A 17,892-nucleotide genomic window follows, 5' to 3' on the forward strand; every position below is an offset into this window, starting at 1 on the left:
TTAATTTTTATGACAAGCTTACATGTATTATAATTTTATATAGGATAATGTATATTTTGTATTTGCATGTGTGTACACGACAGGTAGTGGAAAAGAGGGGTAACACAAGATTTTTTTTCTATATTTCCTTTTGTTTATTTCCTTTTTCCTTTATCATGTGACGTAAGATTTATTAGCTTCATATCAGCGTTTAAGTATAATTAACTTTATGTAATAGTATTTAGGATGGGGAAGGTGTGTTTCCAGTTTTATGAAGGATAGTTGTATTACATTAGGCATAATTATGACCTTACTATTGTCTTTATTTGAAGATTATGTATAATCTCAGGAGACGTGTTATGTGTTCAAGTTGACAAGGGGTGAACTTGAGATGGTTAATACTCAGTGTCAACTCGATTAGATTGAAGGATACGAAGTATTGATCCTTGATGTGTCTGTGAGGGTGTTGCCAAAAGAGATTAACATTTGAGTCAGTGGGCTAGGAAAGGCAGACCCTCCCATAGTCTGGGTGGGCACTGTCTAATCAGCTGCCATTGTGGCTAGAATATAAAGCAGGCAGAAAAATGTAAAGAGGCAAGACTGGCCTAGCCTTCCAGCCTACATCTCTCTCCCCTGCTGGATGCTTCCTACCCTCAAACATCGGAATCCAAGTTCTTCAGTTTGGGGACAAGGACTGGCTTTCCTTGCTCCTCAGGTTGCACATGGCCTATTGTGGGACCTTGTGATCATGTGTGAATACTTAATAAACTCATATATATATATATCTCGAGAGAGATATATATATATGGATATATATATATATATATATCGAGAGAGAGATATATATATGGATATATATATGTATATCCTATTACTTCAGTCCTTCTAGAGAACCCTGACTAATACATCTGGTTTTCAAAGGGAATGCTTCCTGCTTTTGCTCATTCAGTATGATATTGGCTGTGGGTTTGTCATAAATAGCTCTTATTATTTTGATATGTTCCATCAATACCTACTTTATTGAGGTTTTTTAACATGAAGAGATGTTGAATTTTATTGAAGGTGTTTTCTGCACCTATTGAGATAATCATGTGGTTTTTGTCATTGCTTCTGTTTATGTGATGAATTATGTTTATTGATTTGCATATGTTGGACCAGCCTTACATCTCGGTCAGGAAGTTGACTTGATCATGATGGGTAAGCTTTCTGACGTGCTGCTGGTTATTATTGGCAGTATTTTATTGAGGATTTTCACATAGATGTGCATCAGGGATACTGGCCTGAAGTTTTCTATTTTTGTTGTGTCTCTACTAGGTTTTGGTATCAGGATGATGCTGGCCTCATAATATGAGCTACAGAGAAGTCCCTTGTTTTCTTTTGTTTAGAATAGTTTCAGAAGGAATAGTACCAACTCCTCTTTGTACATCTCGTAGAATTGGGCTGTGAATCCATCTGGTTCCGGGCTTTTTTTTTTTTTTTTTTTTTTTTTTGGTTGGTAGATTACTTACTACTGTCCCAACTTTACAACTTGTTATTGGTCTTTTCAAGGATTTGGCTTCTCTCTGGTTTAATCTTGGGGGAATCTGTGTGTCAAATAATGTATCCATTTCTTCTAGATTTTCTAGTTTATTTGCGTAGAGGTGTTTATAGTATTCTCCGGTGGTAGTTTCTATGTCTGTGGGGTCAGTGAGGATATCCCCTTTATCATTTTTGATTGTGTCTATTTGATTCTTCTCTCTTTTCTTCTTTATTAGTCTAGCTAGCATTCTATCTATTTCAGTATTTTTTTCAAAAAATTAGCATGTGGATTCATTTATTTTCTGAAGGATATTTTTGCGTCTCTATCTCCTTCAGTTCTGCTCTGATCTTAGTTATTTCTTGTCTTCTGCTAGCTTTTGGATTTGTTTGCTCTTTCTTCTATAGTTCTTTTAGTTGCAATGTTAGGGTGTCAATTTGAGATCTTTGTAGCTTTCCGACGTGAGCATTTAGTGCTGTAAATTTCCTTGTAACACTGCTTTAGCTGCATCCCAGAGAGTCTGATACATTGTCTCTTTGTTCTCATTGGTTGCAAAAAACTTTTGATTTCTGCCTTAATTTCATTATTTACTTAGGAGTCATTCAGGAGCAGGTTGTTCAATTTCCACGTAGTGTGGCTTTGAGTGAGTTTCTTAATCTTGAGTTCTACTTTGATTACACTGTGGTCTGAGAGACTGTTATGATTTCAGTTCTTTTGCATGTGCTGAGGATTATTTTACTTCTAATTATGTGATTGTTCTTAGAGTAAGTGCCATGTGGCACTGAGAATACATATTCTGTTGTTTTGGGGTAGAGAGTTGTGTATATATCTATCAGGTCCACCTGATCCAGGGCTGAGTTCAAGTCTTGAATATCCTTGTTAATTTTCTGTCTTGATGATCTAATATTGATAGTGGGGTGTTAAAATCTCCCACTATTATTGTGTGGGTGTCAGTCTCTTTGCAGATCTCTAAGAACTTGTTTTATGAACCTGAGTGTTCCTGTATTGGGTGCATACGTATTTAGGATAGTTAGCTTTTCTTGTTGAATTGATCCCTTTGCCATTATGTAATGCCCTTCCTTATTGTTTTTGATCTTTGTTGGTTTAAAGTCTGTTTTGTCAGAAACTAGGATTGCATCCCCTGCTTTTTTTCTGCTTTTGATTTGCTTGATAAATTTTCTCCCATCCCTATATTTTGAGCCTCTGTGTGTCTTTGCATGTTAGATGTGTTTCTTGAACACAGCATACTGATGAGTCTTCACTCTTTATTCAATTTGCCAGTCTGTGTCTTTTAATTGGGACATTTAGCCAATTTACATTTAAGGTTAATATTATTATGTGTATTGATCCTGTCATCATGATTCTAGCTGGTTATTTTGTACATTAGTTGATGCAGTTTCTTCATAGTGTCATTAGTCTTCGTATTTCAGTACGTTTTTGCAGTGGCTGGTTCCGGATTTTTTTTTTTTTTTCCATATTTAGTGCTTCCTTCAGGAGCTCTTGCAAGGCAGGCCTGGCAGTGATGAAATCCTTCATCATTTGCTTGTCTGTAAAGGATTTTATTTCTCCTTTGCTTATCAAGCTTAGATTGGCCAGATATGAAATTCTGGGTTGAAAATTATTTTAAGAACGTTGAATATTGGCACCCCCTCTATCCTGGTTTGCAAGGTTTCTGCGGACAGGTCCACTGTTAGTCTGATGGGCTTCCCTTTATAGGTGAGCTGGCCTTTCTCTCTGGCTGCCCTCAACACTTTTTCCTTCATTTTGAGCTTGGAGAATCTGAAAATTATGTGTCTTTGGGTTGATCTTCTCCTGGAGTATCTTACTGGTGCTCTCTATATTTCCTGAATTTGAATGTTGGCCTGTGTTGCTAGGTTGGGGAAGTTCTCTTGGATGATATCCTGAAGTGTGTTTGCCAACTTGGTTCCATTCTCCCCATCTCCTTCAGGTACCCCAATCAGTTGCAGGTTCAGTCTTTTTACATAGTTCCATAGTTCTTGGAGGTTATGTTTGTTCCTTTTCATTCTTTTTTTCTCTAAACTTGTCTGCCTGCTTTATTTCAGAGAGATAGTCTTCAAGCTCTGATTCTCTTTCTTCCTCTTGATTGATTCAGCTGTTGATACTTTTTTTTTTTTTTTTTTTTTTTTTTTTTTTTTTTTTTTTTTTGAGATGGAGTCTCGCTCTGTCGCCCAGGCTGGAATGCAGTGGCGCGATCTCGGCTCACTGCAAGCTCCGCCTCCCGGGTTCACGCCATTCTCCTGCCTCAGCCTCCCGAGTAGCTGGGACTACAGGCGCCCGCTACCACGCCCGGCTAATTTTTTGTATTTTTAGTAGAGACGGGGTTTCACCGTGTTAGCCAGGATGGTCTCGATCTCCTGACCTCGTGATCCGCCCGCCTCGGCCTCCCAAAGTGCTGGGATTACAGGCGTGAGCCACCGCGCCCGGCCGATACTTGCATATGTATCAAGAAGTTCTTGTGCTGTGTTTTTCAGCTCCATCAGGTTATTTATGTTTCTCTCTAAACTGGTTATTCTAGTTAGCAGCTCCTATAACCTTTTATCATGGTTATTAGCTTTTTTGCATTGGGTTAGAACATACTCCTTTACCTCAGCGAAGTTTGTTATTACCCATCATCTGAAGCTGCTTCCTGTCAATTCGTCCATTTCATCATCTATTCAGTTATGTGCCCTTGCTGGAATGGTGTGATTATTTGAAGAAGAGGCACTCTGGCCCTTTGAGTTTTCAGTGTTTTTCCATTGATTCTTTCTCATCTTCATAAGTTTATCTAGTTTCAATCTTTGAGGGTGCTGACCGTTGGAGGAGGTTTTCGTGGGTACTTTATGGTTGGTCCTGTTGTTGTTGCTTTCTGTTTGTTTCTCTTTCAATAATCAGTCCCCTCTTCTATACGACTGCTGAAGTTTGCTGGGGGTTCACTTCAGGTCCTATTCATCTGGGGCACACCTGCACCTGGAGATGTCACCCAAGGAGGCTGGAGAACAACAAAGTTGGGTGCCTGCTCCTTCCTCTGGGGTCTCTGACCTCGAGGGCACCAACTCGATGCCAGTAGGAATGCTGCCGTATAGGGTGTCTGGCAATCCCTGTTGAGGGGGTCTCACCCAGTTGGGGTACATGGGAACCAGGACCCATTTAAGAAAGAGCTTTGGTTGTCTCTTGGTAGAGGGGGTGTGCTGCGCTGGGGGGAACTCCACGCGCCTGGGCTGCCTGGATTCCTCAGAGCTAACAGGGGGAAAGACTAAGCCTGCTGGTCTGTGGAGACTACGGCCAACCCTCCCTTAGAGGCTCAGGCCCCTGGAGATCAGAGCTCTGTCCCTAAGCCCCTGGCTGGAGTTCCTGTAGGGAGGCCCCACCCAGTGAGGAGGGATGGCTCAGGGTCTGGACTAAAGAGGCAGTCTGGCCACCATCTGCCACAGCCAATATGCTATGCTGTGGGGAATAGCTCTTCAGACCAAGCCATCCAGTCTCCCCAGCTACAGCAGGGGAAAATCTTGTCCCGGAGCAATAGTGATGGCTGCCACCCTTCCCCCTCCCGTAGTTCAGTGACTTAGGCAGTTAGCAGCCACAGTGATGCCGGCTGCCCCTCTCTTGGGATCTCAGAGCCCCTGCCCCACTGAGCTCAGAAGGCTTAGGCAGCAGGCACTCGCAGTGATGATGGCCGCCCCTCCCTCCAAGAACTTGGTGATCTTAAGGAGATTCCAGCTGAGTGGCTGTTGAGAATCTGCACGGCTCTGTGGTTGGGGACCAAGCCTCTGGTGGCATGGGCTCGTAAGTGGGATCTTCTGATCTGTGGGCTGCACAATTCTGCGGAAACAACACGGTTTCCCAGGTTGGGTAGCATGCTCACTCACTGCCTCCTTTGGCTGGGAGTAGGGACTCCCCTGCTCCATGTGGCTCTCAGGTGGGCCCAAGTACCACCCTGCTTTTCCTTGATCTCCAAGGGTCGCGCCAACTGCCTAGTCAATCCTGATGATAGAACCTGGATATCTCGGTTGCCGGTGCAGGATTCGCACTTTCTTCTCGTTCTTCTCCAAAGAAAAAGTGGGAGCCTCCGACCACCACTTCTTCTAGTCGTCAATTTTGGCCCCACCCCCCACAAATTTTTTTCTAGTGAAGATATTTATGATGGGTTAAGATGTACTTTTATATTAAGAATTTAGATTTTAAAAATTAGAATGTTTTGGTTAACTGATGATTTTTATAATTAACTAGAGAAACGCATTGAAATCAAAGAAAAAAAATGACAGAAATTTAGGCATAAAAATAGAATAAACCAGAGTTAAACCAATAACTATTTGTTCCTCATTAACCAATAACATTATCTGAATTGTAAATTTGCACTCCGACAGACCACTACATTGTGATAAAAGTTTGTACGAATATTGTGTTTATACAGAATGAACATCCCTGAACTGTCTTCACAAGCCATTCATTACTGTTGTATAAAAAGCACTCCTTAAGTGACTTATAATTTAGCTGCAATTTTCAGTTTACAAGTAATCTTAATGATTGTGTATAATGCTAACTATGGACATAACACAAAGTTTGGAGAATAATGTGCATGTCACAAGATCAAAATTATAATACAAAAAAATTATTCATTATATATTTGTGCATTTGACAATTCTTCAGAAATTAAAACAAAACAAAACATGCTTCAAAGGAAGGAATTAGGGAAGGGGTGTGTTTGTATGTGTGTATTTGTGTGCGTTTGCATAAGCAAACTTGCTTCAGATAATATATGAATTAAACATTATAAAAATAAACAAAAAAATGAAAAGCATTCTACGTTAAACAAAATTATTGGTTGAAGTACACTATCTGTTTACCCTAGTTTTTTGTAGAAAAAAGTGATCAACCAAATACAAGCTTTACATCAGAATGCCATTTTAACTCTTATGTTATAAGCATCTGGATTAATAACAAAAACAAAATTTTTCTGTTTTGCATCCCTTGTAGAATTTTTCCTAATACCCAGTGGTCATTAGTGGCTTAAATAGAAATCTTTCCTCTTTCTGCTTTCACATCCAGTAATAAAGTCAATGTTATTTTCATAGGAAATAATTGGGTGCACAGCGTTCAAGTCAGTATCATTCCAAAGTTCTGAATTTGAGGTTAAAAGACTTGGGGTTATATCCTTGTTCTTTGACTAGCTAGCTGTGTGACAAATGGGAACTTGCCATTTCTCTGAATGTCATTTTTCTAATTTAAAAACAACAATGGTACTTTTTTATTTGCAAATCTCTTATAAGAATTAACTAAAATATTAAAGATAATGTTCCTGCCAAAAAAAGTATGTTTTTAGATCATATTTTCTTCTTATTTGCATAGATGCTACTTGAGATTCTAGTCATATCGTCATCATTAATTCAATAGTTACCAAATATTTAATTGAATGTCTCCGATGATTTAGGTTTTGGAAATACAGTGCTGAACAAAATCTTATTTTCTTGAAATTTACATTATAGTGAAGAAGGTAATTAAACAAAAACAAAGATATAATTATTTGTAATAAATTTAGTAAAATAGTCATACAGGACAAGGTTATAGACAATGAGTAAGATAAGTTGGTCAGGTATGGAGTTACTGAGTAGATGATATTTTAAGGGAAAAATACAAAGGAGTTAGGCATGCAGAGACTTTAAATAAAAAGAAATAGAAGGAAAATGTTGCTCTATTGTAGTGAAAGGAAAGATTGTGGATATATTAAAAAGATAGGTACAAGCTGAGAGCCTTGTCATCCTTATTAAAGAGTATGATCATTTCATATGAAAATAGAAAGTTATGTGAAGATTTTTAAGTAGGGCAGTAGTATAATCTCATCTACAGTCAGATTACAAATCCTTGTACAATCCATATTTGGTGTGTTCATGTATTAGAAGAAGGTGAGTAGGAAATCCAGACCAGTTACGGTATTATTTACACAAACCACAAATGAAGCATGTCATCCAGTATTAGAAGCAGAGAATATTAGAATATGCCCCAAAGAAGAAATTTAAAAATAAACTAAAAAAATTCAACACTTATTTTCTTCTTGTCTGTACCAAGGAGCCTAATTTATTTATTTATTTATTTATTTAGAAAAAGCTACACCCTAAGAACTGAGATTATACAGTTTGTTACCAATCTCACATGCAGTATCTGTGTTACACATGTTACTGTAGCAATCCAAAGTTTTATCAGTTCTAAAACAATGCTCCAAATTTACAGATAATATAAATGCAATCAAATTGGTATACTTTGATTTTCCTGATACAAAGTGCTACATCATTCTCTTGTGTGAAGACAGATAATTGGTTTACTTTCTCTAAAGCTTATCCTGCTCCTCAATTCCAGAATTTCACCAACTTTGGGAACATTTTACTATGTACTAATCTTCTCATGTTGGGTTATACTAATATTACCTCAACTATATATCTCAATAAATTGAATACCTAGTCAAATTTCTCCTGTTAGTGGCTTTGATATAATTCAGGCAAGAGATAAAAGGAATTTGGGAAAAGGTAATAGCAAGAGAATGGAGGACAGTGTGTGTACATGTATGTGTATATAGAAACATGCATATAAACATGCTTATAAATATGTTTTATGCATATATAATATATTCAATAGATATATGGAAAGTACAAAGAATCAAACTTGATAAATCAAGAAACAGAAAGAGAAAAAACAGTGGTGATACGATTCAATGTCACAGAAGATTTTAGAAGAAGTTCTAAGAAAATAGCAGCTGCAGAAATGGAGTATGATAATACAAAGTACAGGAAGGGGGAATGAACATAATTTACTCTTGCAAAGAAGTTTGGCTATAAAGATGAAGTAAAAGGAAGATAAAATCAGGAAAAAAATTCAGTTGGAGTGGGATTTTGAAAAGAATGATGTTCTATTTTGCTGTTGTCATTGTTGGACATCAAAATATTTATGTACTTATGGGAAGAATTTGGTAGAACAAGAGGTATTGAAGATCTGGCAAGGGGTTTAAGGAGCTGAATTTGAATCACATCCATAATAATGCACACAGACTTACATAGAAAAGTGGTTGGTAATATTCAGTAAGATAAACATTTCTTTGAATATTGAAAGAAAAACATAGGAAAATGTGTGCAAAAGCAGTCACTTATTATAGATAATAGCAGACATTTGAAGGAATTTCAAAAGGATGATGTTGCAGCCATTGACATGCATAACTCATATCTTTCTTCGAGAGGGAAACTGCTGTGAGAAGTGTAGTTAGCTGATCATCTCCAGTCACTGCCAATTCAGAATTCACTGATGTTTACTCTGAAGTCACCTACTGCCTGGATTGCTTCCAGCCAAAGTCTGAGCACTGAAACAGTATCACAGCCTGTCATTTAGGCCCAATGCAGGCCTCTTCTAGTGAGCAATTTTTGTTCTGAAGGTCCCCATCCCCACAAGCTTGGCCAAGACTTTCTCAGAGCTGCATCGCAACCTGAGGTTCTTTCTACCCAATTTTCCCTCCAACCTGTCTTATATCACAAGCGTCAGATCTGCATTGCAGTCTGAAGATTTTCTCTATCTACTTCTGTTCACTCTGTCTTTATCATTTACAGGCATGTCCCCAACTAAACCTTTTGTGTTCTTAATTCCATCTTGGTATCTATTTCTCAGAGAGTTTGAACTCACAGTGATAGATTATCAACCTTTGATGTAGGATTGCATTTAATAATGGCCTAGAAAAATTTAAAAGGTAAACTGCAAAGAGGATTTTATGCTTAGTTATTAGCATATTAGTTATTAAACATATCAATAAACTATAAGCTACGATAAGCAAAATACACAGGAGTAAGGCAAATGAATTATTATAAGCTTTCAGTAAAAGATTCTAATATTATTAAACTTTATTCTTATAATAAAGAGAATATTACAGATTACATTGAATCTGCTTCTATTTGAACAAAATTGATTTGATCTTCAACTCAAATTATTAGCTATACAACATCACAAATGAAATAATGGAATGAAAGATATTTAAAAAAAGACAAAATGTGGTGGTTATATAAAATAATCATTGGAATGAGGAGTTGTATTTAATCTTAAAGAAATGAAACAGTGTACAGAAATTATTGATATATGCAATTATAATAAAAATTAAGTGTCTGTATATTGCAAAAATTCTAAACAAAACTTAAAGACAAAGAACAGTATTAATGGGTACAAAAATACAGCTCGATAGAAGGAACAAGATCTAGTATTCAACAGTGCAATAGGAAAATTACAGTTAATAATTTATTGTATATTTCAAAATAGCTAAAAGAGAAAACTTGTAATGTTTCTAACACAAAGAAAAGATAAATGTTTGAGGTGATAGATATTCCAATTACTCTAAGGTGATCATTACACATTGTATACATGTATCAAAATATCACATGTACCCCAAAATATATACCACTGTGATATATCAATCAACCAATCATCAATAAACAATATGTAAAAATTCAATAAGCTTTCATACAAGTGTTAATATTTTCAGTATAACCATTTTACTGAAATTTGTATTAAAGAGATGACATCAGCAAGATGGAGAATAAGGAAAATTCAGGCCTTTTTTCTTCACAAGCAAATGCAGTTAACAACGATATGCCAACAAGAATACCTCCGTGAAAACTCTAGAGACCAACTGAGAAGCTACTGCACCAAGGCCATTGTAAAACCAAGAAAGCATTCCAGCAAGAAAGTATAAAAATTAGATGCTTTTTTCACACAGTCTGTGCTCCTCTTTCTACATGACATAGCCTGCACACAAAACACATTATGATCAAACTAACTCAAAAACAAAAAGACAATCTTGAAAGCAGCAAGGGCACAGTGATTCATCACATACAATAAAGATTTCATAAGATTATCAGCAGATTTCTCAGCAGAAAACTTGCAGTCCAGGATACATTGGGATGATATATTCAAAGTGCTTAAAGGGACAAAAATGTAAACCAAGAATACTGTATCTGACAAAACTGGTTTTCAAAATTGAGGGAAAAATTAGAACTTTCTCAGATAAACAAATTTGAGGGAGTCCATTAACACTAGATCTGCTCTGAAATACATGATAAAGGTATTCTTTTAAGTTGAAAAAAGGATGCTAGATAGCAACATGAAACCTAATGAAAACTTATAGCTCTCAAGTAAAGATAAATTACAGACAAATATAATAATCTGAATTCTTATAATTTTGATTAATATAATTTAAACAACAAAATATTTTAAACTATAAATCCAAGTTGATAAATGTAATATACAAAAACATCATTTGGGACATTAGTAACATCATGTGGTGGGAATGGCTATGTAAAAGTGTAGAGATTTTGTATGCAATTAAAGTTAAGTTGTTATAAGTTTAAAATAGAATGCTATAAAGTTAAGCTATTTTATGCAATTGCAATGATAACCACAAAGAATATATCTACAGAAAGCTTATCACTACAAAACATCAACAACACATAAAGAAAGGCAATGCATTAGTCTGTCCTCATGCTGCTAATAAAGACATACCAGAGACTGGGTAATTTCTAAAGGAAAGAAATTTAATTGATCACAGTTCCATGAAGGGGGAGGCCTCACAATCATGGCAGAAGGTAAATGAGGAGCAAAGTCACATCTTACATGGTGGGAGGAAAGATAATGTGTGCAGGGGAATGCCCCTTTATAAAACCATCAGATCTCATGAGACTTATTTATTATCATAACATCATGGGAAAGACCCACCCCCATGATTTAGTTACCTCCCACTGGATCCCTCCCATTACACATGGGAATTATGGGAGGTACAATTCAAGATGAGGTTTGGATGGGGACACAGCCAAACCATATTAGGCAGTAAAAAGGAAAAGAAGAACAAACTATTACAAGACTAAGAGAAAACAATGAACAAAATGAAAATGGTAAGTTCACTATCAGTAATTAAACAATACAATCAAAAGGCATGGGTGGCTGAATAAATTTTTTTAAAAAGAAAACAGGATTTGAATTTATGTTAAGAGACATATATAAAGAGACTCACTTTAGATCTGAGGACATACCTAGGCTAAAAGTGAAAGGATAGGGTAAACCTGAGATTTCAGCACAAAATCTTTAGTATGAAGTGAGAGAAACAAGAGGGAGGCTGGTTCTCTTGCTCGTATCAATAGGCTATCCGTGTCCTTCATCTTGGTGTTGCAGTGTTATTTCTGTCAGTATTATAAATATGTGGTTGACCCATCCTGTCAAATGTACCAACATTTTCGAAAGAATTCATTCAGATCTCTTATGCTATCAGAAAAGTTCCTTCTTGTGTAATATCTCTTTACCTCAGTCCTACATTTTGATTCTCTGGAGTAGATTTTAGCTTGTCTTAAAAAGTCAAATTTGGAGTCATCAAGCCTGCTGAACCTGATGGGGCAGCTTTTGAACAGCTTTCCTGAAGCAAGAGATTCAGTTGAAAAGCCCTTTGATTGCTTCAGTCCGGGACATGGCCTTCAGATGGCTTATTCTCAGTAAAGCTTTATGTAGACTGTGACACTGTATATGTGTGACTCATACAACTTTGACGTGTTTCTGAAGTAGTTTAATCATATTTGTTATTAGCTTCTTTGTGGAAATGCAATTTTTATACTAAAAACATTGCTTACTTGCAATGCAGTACGTTATATATTTGTTGTTTATATTATTTGTATTAGTCTTAGCCTAATGAACCTAATTATTTTTCTTTCTGTATCCTTTGCTTCCTCAAACAGCATCTGCAGCAATTGGAATGAGAAATCCAGATATGTGTTTCAGGTAGTACGTTGCCTGAATCACAAATCACTTGATCACAGTATTGTATATAATCCCTGATCTTATTTGTTTCATTTTATTGTAAATTCCCATTTGCATCAAAACCTAATGATAGTGATTAATAAGTAAAAACAAATGGTGTATTGCTTTTCATCCAAGTGTTTTCACAGAAGCCATTTGCCTAGGAGGCAAAAAAAACTAATTTGTTGAAAAAAGTTTTCCTTTGTGTCCAAAAAAAAAAAAAAAAACAAAGAAAGAAAGTGAAAGGATAGAAAAAGATGTTCTAAAAAATGTTAACCAAAAGAGAGCAGGGACACCTATACTAGTAGCAGATAAAATTGGATCTAAGTTAAATTAAAATAAATAAAGACATTATATAATAATAAACCAGTCAATTTGCCAAGAAGATATAACAAATATAAATATGTATGCCCCAAACCTCAAAACTCCTAAATAAATAAAACAAACAGAATTAAAGGGAGAAATGGACAGCAGCACAATAATAGAAGGATACTTTAATACTCCACTTTAAATAATGGATAGAACAATCAGACAGAAGATCAATTAGTAAATAGAAGACTTGAACAATACTATAGATTAATTCGACCTAGCATCCATATCCAGAACCTTCCACCCACCAACAGCAGGTTACACATTTTTCTAAAGTATGCAGGGAACATTTTCTAGGATAGACCACATTTAGGCCACAAAAAAAAAAATCTTTACAAATGCAATAAGGTTGAAATCATACAGAATATCTAGTGTTATCAAAATAAAACGAAACTAGAAATTCATAGCAGAAGGACAACTGGAAAATCCATAAATATGTAGAAATAAAACAACACAGTCTTACATAGTCAATGGGTCAAAGAAGTCACAAGAGAAATTAGAAAATACCTTGATGCAAACAGAAAAATGAAAACACAACATATCAAAACTTGGAATGCAGTGAAAGCAGTGGTAAGATGAGGGTTTATAGCTATAAATATGCATATTAAAAATAGAAATATCTGGGCAGTCCCAGACTTAATATCAAAACATAACTTTATACTCAATAAATCAGAAAAAGAACAAACTAGACCCAAAGCCTACAGAAGGAAGGTAATAATAAAGATTTCTGCAGTGACAAATGAAGTAGAAAATAGGAAAGCAATAGAAAAGATCAAAGACATTAAGAGTTCTTTTTCGGAAAAGATTGACAAAATTGTCAAGCCCTTAGCTAGATTAACTAAAGCAGAAACAAAAGGGATATTACAATTAATGCCACAGATATAAAATGGATTGTAAGAGAATACTATGAACAATTATATGCCAATAAACTGGATAACCCATAAGAAATAAAAGCCTAGAAATATAAATCTTATTAAGACTGAATTCTGAGGAGAGAGAAAATCTGCACTAGTAAGGCATTTGAAGGAGTGCTCTAATTGTCCTCACACCTCCTCAAAAAAGTTCAGGAGAAGGTAGACTCACTGGAGGATTTTATCAAACATTTAAGAAAGAAGTAACACCAATCCTCCTGTAAGTCTTCAAAAACTTAAGGAGGATAGAATATTTGCAAGCTCTTTCTACGAGATGAGCCTTAGCCTGAAAGAAAGAATGAAAGAAAGGGAATTGTCAAATACCTAATGCTAATTAAAGGTCAATAACTCACAGTCTTGCATTTTTACCATCATTTAATCATGACCACAAACACTGTTGTTCTACAACATATCTATCTATATACTAAAACTTCATACTTCATAACATTTTCTTAAGCTCTTAACTTTGGCCTTGGAAATTTAGCTGAATTGCTGTTGAAACTTGTAGAATTTTAACTATAAACAACACTGAATTTCTTAATTTTTTTGTTGTTTTTTGAAGACTATTTACAGTGTTAATTTAATAAATGTACCATATCAAATTTAAAACAAATTTATATTTCTAACATTAAAACATTCTAAAACACTACTAGAACATGACAACCCCAACAGTTAAATAGGCAAATATGTATAAAAATTTTAATTCATAAATGGCAAATTACTACTCACTAGTTCAATCTCCTTAGCAATCAAAGAAATTTGAATTAACATAACAAATGATACATTTCAAATTAGAAATTAGCAGAACATTAAAAATTGGCATCATTCAAATCCAGTAAGATTGTGGTACAACAAAGTCTAATGAGAATGTAATTCAGTCATATTTTTGTGGTGGAAGTGTAATTTGGTAATAATTTCAGGGTAGGTTTCTACTCTTCTGCCCTATTGAAGAAGCAGAGGCTGGCCATCACAGACTTAATAGTGCTGAGGAAACAAGAAAATAATTGTACTCAGCTGGTTATATAAAGCATGAAAATGAAGGACAAAACTATATCCAGAAGCATAACATTTGGGCCAAAGGTGTTCATTATAACCCAGGTACAGAAAAGCAGGTAGAATATAAATCAAGAGTAAAACATAACAGTATTTGGAGCAATACAGCAGTTGGGTTATTTTGAGCAAGATAATTGCATGAAATATGAGGAAATCTATTTGAAAATATCAATCAAGGACATAGAAAAAGAAAGCGAATGTTCAGCTGATAAAGAAAAGTTGATGTGACACAGAAAATAAGCATTGGTAGCCAGATAGCTGTCAAGAGGATAGGCTACAGAATCAGACAGTCGAGCTATGAATCAAGTTCCAACATGTTATGGCCAATAATGCCATTTTATTCCTGTTAGGGGATATTGGTTGGCTTTCAAACTCACAGTTCTTACTTTTTTATATTCTAGAAATTTTATCCATTGACCTTATTCATCCAGGAAATGTTTTATTTTCTAAAGGATCCACATTTCACCATCTTTATTTATCTTGTCTCATTTCCTTTTAGCTATAATTTAAATTCCCACTTTAAAAATTGTGTCTTCTTGATAGGATTCAGATGACAATGGGGGGAAAATGTTTATGTTGGACAAAAGAAACAGTAGAGTTTTATATCCCTGGGAAAGGGTGCAGTGGGAATAGAAAGTTAAGGAAACTCATGAATAATATAAAAACTTTAGATTTGCTTGCATTATTTTTATTTTCCAAAAATAATTTTTTACATGTTAGTGGGAAGGTTTGGAGCATTATTTGTGGAAAAAATGCAATTCTCAACCATTTCATGTAGAAGGCATAAATTTTAAATCATCTATATTTTGCGTATGAATAATACTTTTTAACAAGATCAGAAGCTAGTCCTCACATTACTTGGGGCATGTATATGGGAACTTTTATGAAAAAGTATTGAATAAAACCTAGATGCGTTGCTTGGAATTGATTCTGATATTGAAAAGATTGTAATTACATGCCACGCTTCTATGCACAATTGTTTAATTTTTCAAACTTTAGTTAAGAATCCATATTAATGTTGAATTATTAGAGGAAGGGATACATCGCTTAAGGTAAGCGTCATCTCAAGCAGACTGGAAGATTTCCATGTCCTCTCTCTAACTTCTGTCTCTACAATCCCCAATCTACATCAGTTATTTGAAGAATACCAATTAGATAGCCAGAAATTATAGTTTCTGACAATGAAGTATCACTGAGTTGAGTTTAAGAAACATGTGGACAGAATTTTTTCCAAAATCTCACAGTTGCCTCTAGTCACCCTCAAGCAATTGCCACTCTGATAGAGTAGTATTAGATAATGATTGCTCCCTGAAACCGCATTTTGAAACATAACTACCAGATGTGTAAAATTTTCTTCTATTCAAACTTTTGTCTATGTTCAAACACAGGGTAAAATATAGGGGCTAAGAAAATAACATTTGGATTTCTCCCAACCTGGACTTAAACACCAGCTCTGTTACTTCCTCATTCAATGAGATTTGTCACGTTACTCAAACTTTTAAATCTGTGTTTTCATCTAAAAAATTTGGACAAAAGTTTCTACCTCATAGATAAATAAAAGGATTACCTTAACTAGAATACTGTGGGTAAGTTTCAGAGCAAATATTTAATGCGTAATAACTATTATTACAGTAGTAGTAGTAATATCTATTATTTTGAAAATTTACCTCCATTATATCTGAATGATGATTTATTGAAGTAGCAATAGCACATTCTAGACCCCACTTAATACCACCATTATTATGAAAGTGAAATGTAATAATTTGATTAGTGGAAGCAGAGAATTAAAGTTTTACTAAACCACTGAAACAGGTTCACTAGGAACCCATTATTTACTAGGCAAAAGTAAAGCTAACCTTAGTGAACACTGTCTAATTAACCAAGTACAACTACTTGCAGTGGTGACAATAGCTAAAATTTATGTTCAAGCCATTGAAAGAAATTTTATTTTCTCTACCCTATGGTTATGAGTTTCTAATTGAATACCAGTGAGAATAAAGGAAGAAAAATTGTTCACCAAGAATTGAATTGAGTCCAAAACTGTGTAAACACATCTAATATCAACTTTAGGTGACATCCAAGTCCAAGAAATGGCTTCCAGAATCCGTGGAGGCAGCCAAATCATAAAGATTGAGATCGAAACAGTTTTTTATACAAAAATTAGCCAGGCTTGCTAGCAGTTACCTGTAATCCCAGCACTCGGGAGACTGAGGCAGGAGAGTCGCTTGAACCTGGGAGGCAGAGGTGGCAGTAAGCAAAGACTGTGCCACTGCACTCCAGCCTGGGCAACAGAGCAAGACTCCATCTCAAAAAACAAACGGTTTTTTTATTGTACTTATTCCAATTTGCATAAAACCACAAGGTATGCTAGAGAATTGAAAAGTGGTCACTGTTGCTAAATGTTCTGTAAATAGTAACTAGATAAGTATATTAGCTTAATCAAAGGTATTCATTAAATCCACATGGAGATTAGCTGGTGGGGATGCTGTGTTGGGCATTGTGAATAAGGCAGCCTAAAATATAGAGTCTTACACTCCTTGAAACAAATAAACAAACTAAATTTGGCACTAAAGACAAATGAAATAGCATTAATCAAACATGGTAATAAGAAATGTATATGTATTTTGATGTAAGACAGAAAAAAATAAGAAAAAATCTTCATATTTCAAAATAATTTTATATCAAAGGCATCCCTTTCATTGTTCCTTTAAAGAAATAATTATCAATGCACTTACATCAAAAGAAGTTTGATTCAATCCCAATTTGAAATGTTTCATTAATTACATACACTGTGACATATTTAACAGATGTTATTTGAACTCATTTGCAAAAGCTGGAGGAAGTAGTTAGTGTAGGGTACACTCAGCAACCCGTGAATTTCAAAATTGTCATCTTCAGAATTATCAGAATAGAAAGACCTCTGTATGTTCTTACATAATGGATTTTCATATGAGTGGTTGCCTTTATTACACCATATTTTAACTAATATTTCACACTAACAGGATATTCTAGCACGTGTGTGCATGTGTATGTGTGTGTGTTATAGCAGGTGTGTGTGTCTGTGTTTGTAAAGAGGGATGAATCAATGTATCTGAGAACAGGAGATAATTGTTCAGAACATTTGGAAGTCCGTGTCCTGCTCTTAAACATGTCTTTGAGTCAAAACGCCAAACACTACGTATTATTTAAAAAGCAATGCCTAGAAGAACTAATCAAAAATCTTCATAAAATCATACATTCTTTAAGAATATTCTGATTATA

This window comes from Pan paniscus, chromosome 3 (assembly GCF_029289425.2).
Source record: "Pan paniscus chromosome 3, NHGRI_mPanPan1-v2.0_pri, whole genome shotgun sequence".
NCBI lineage: Eukaryota > Metazoa > Chordata > Mammalia > Primates > Hominidae > Pan > Pan paniscus.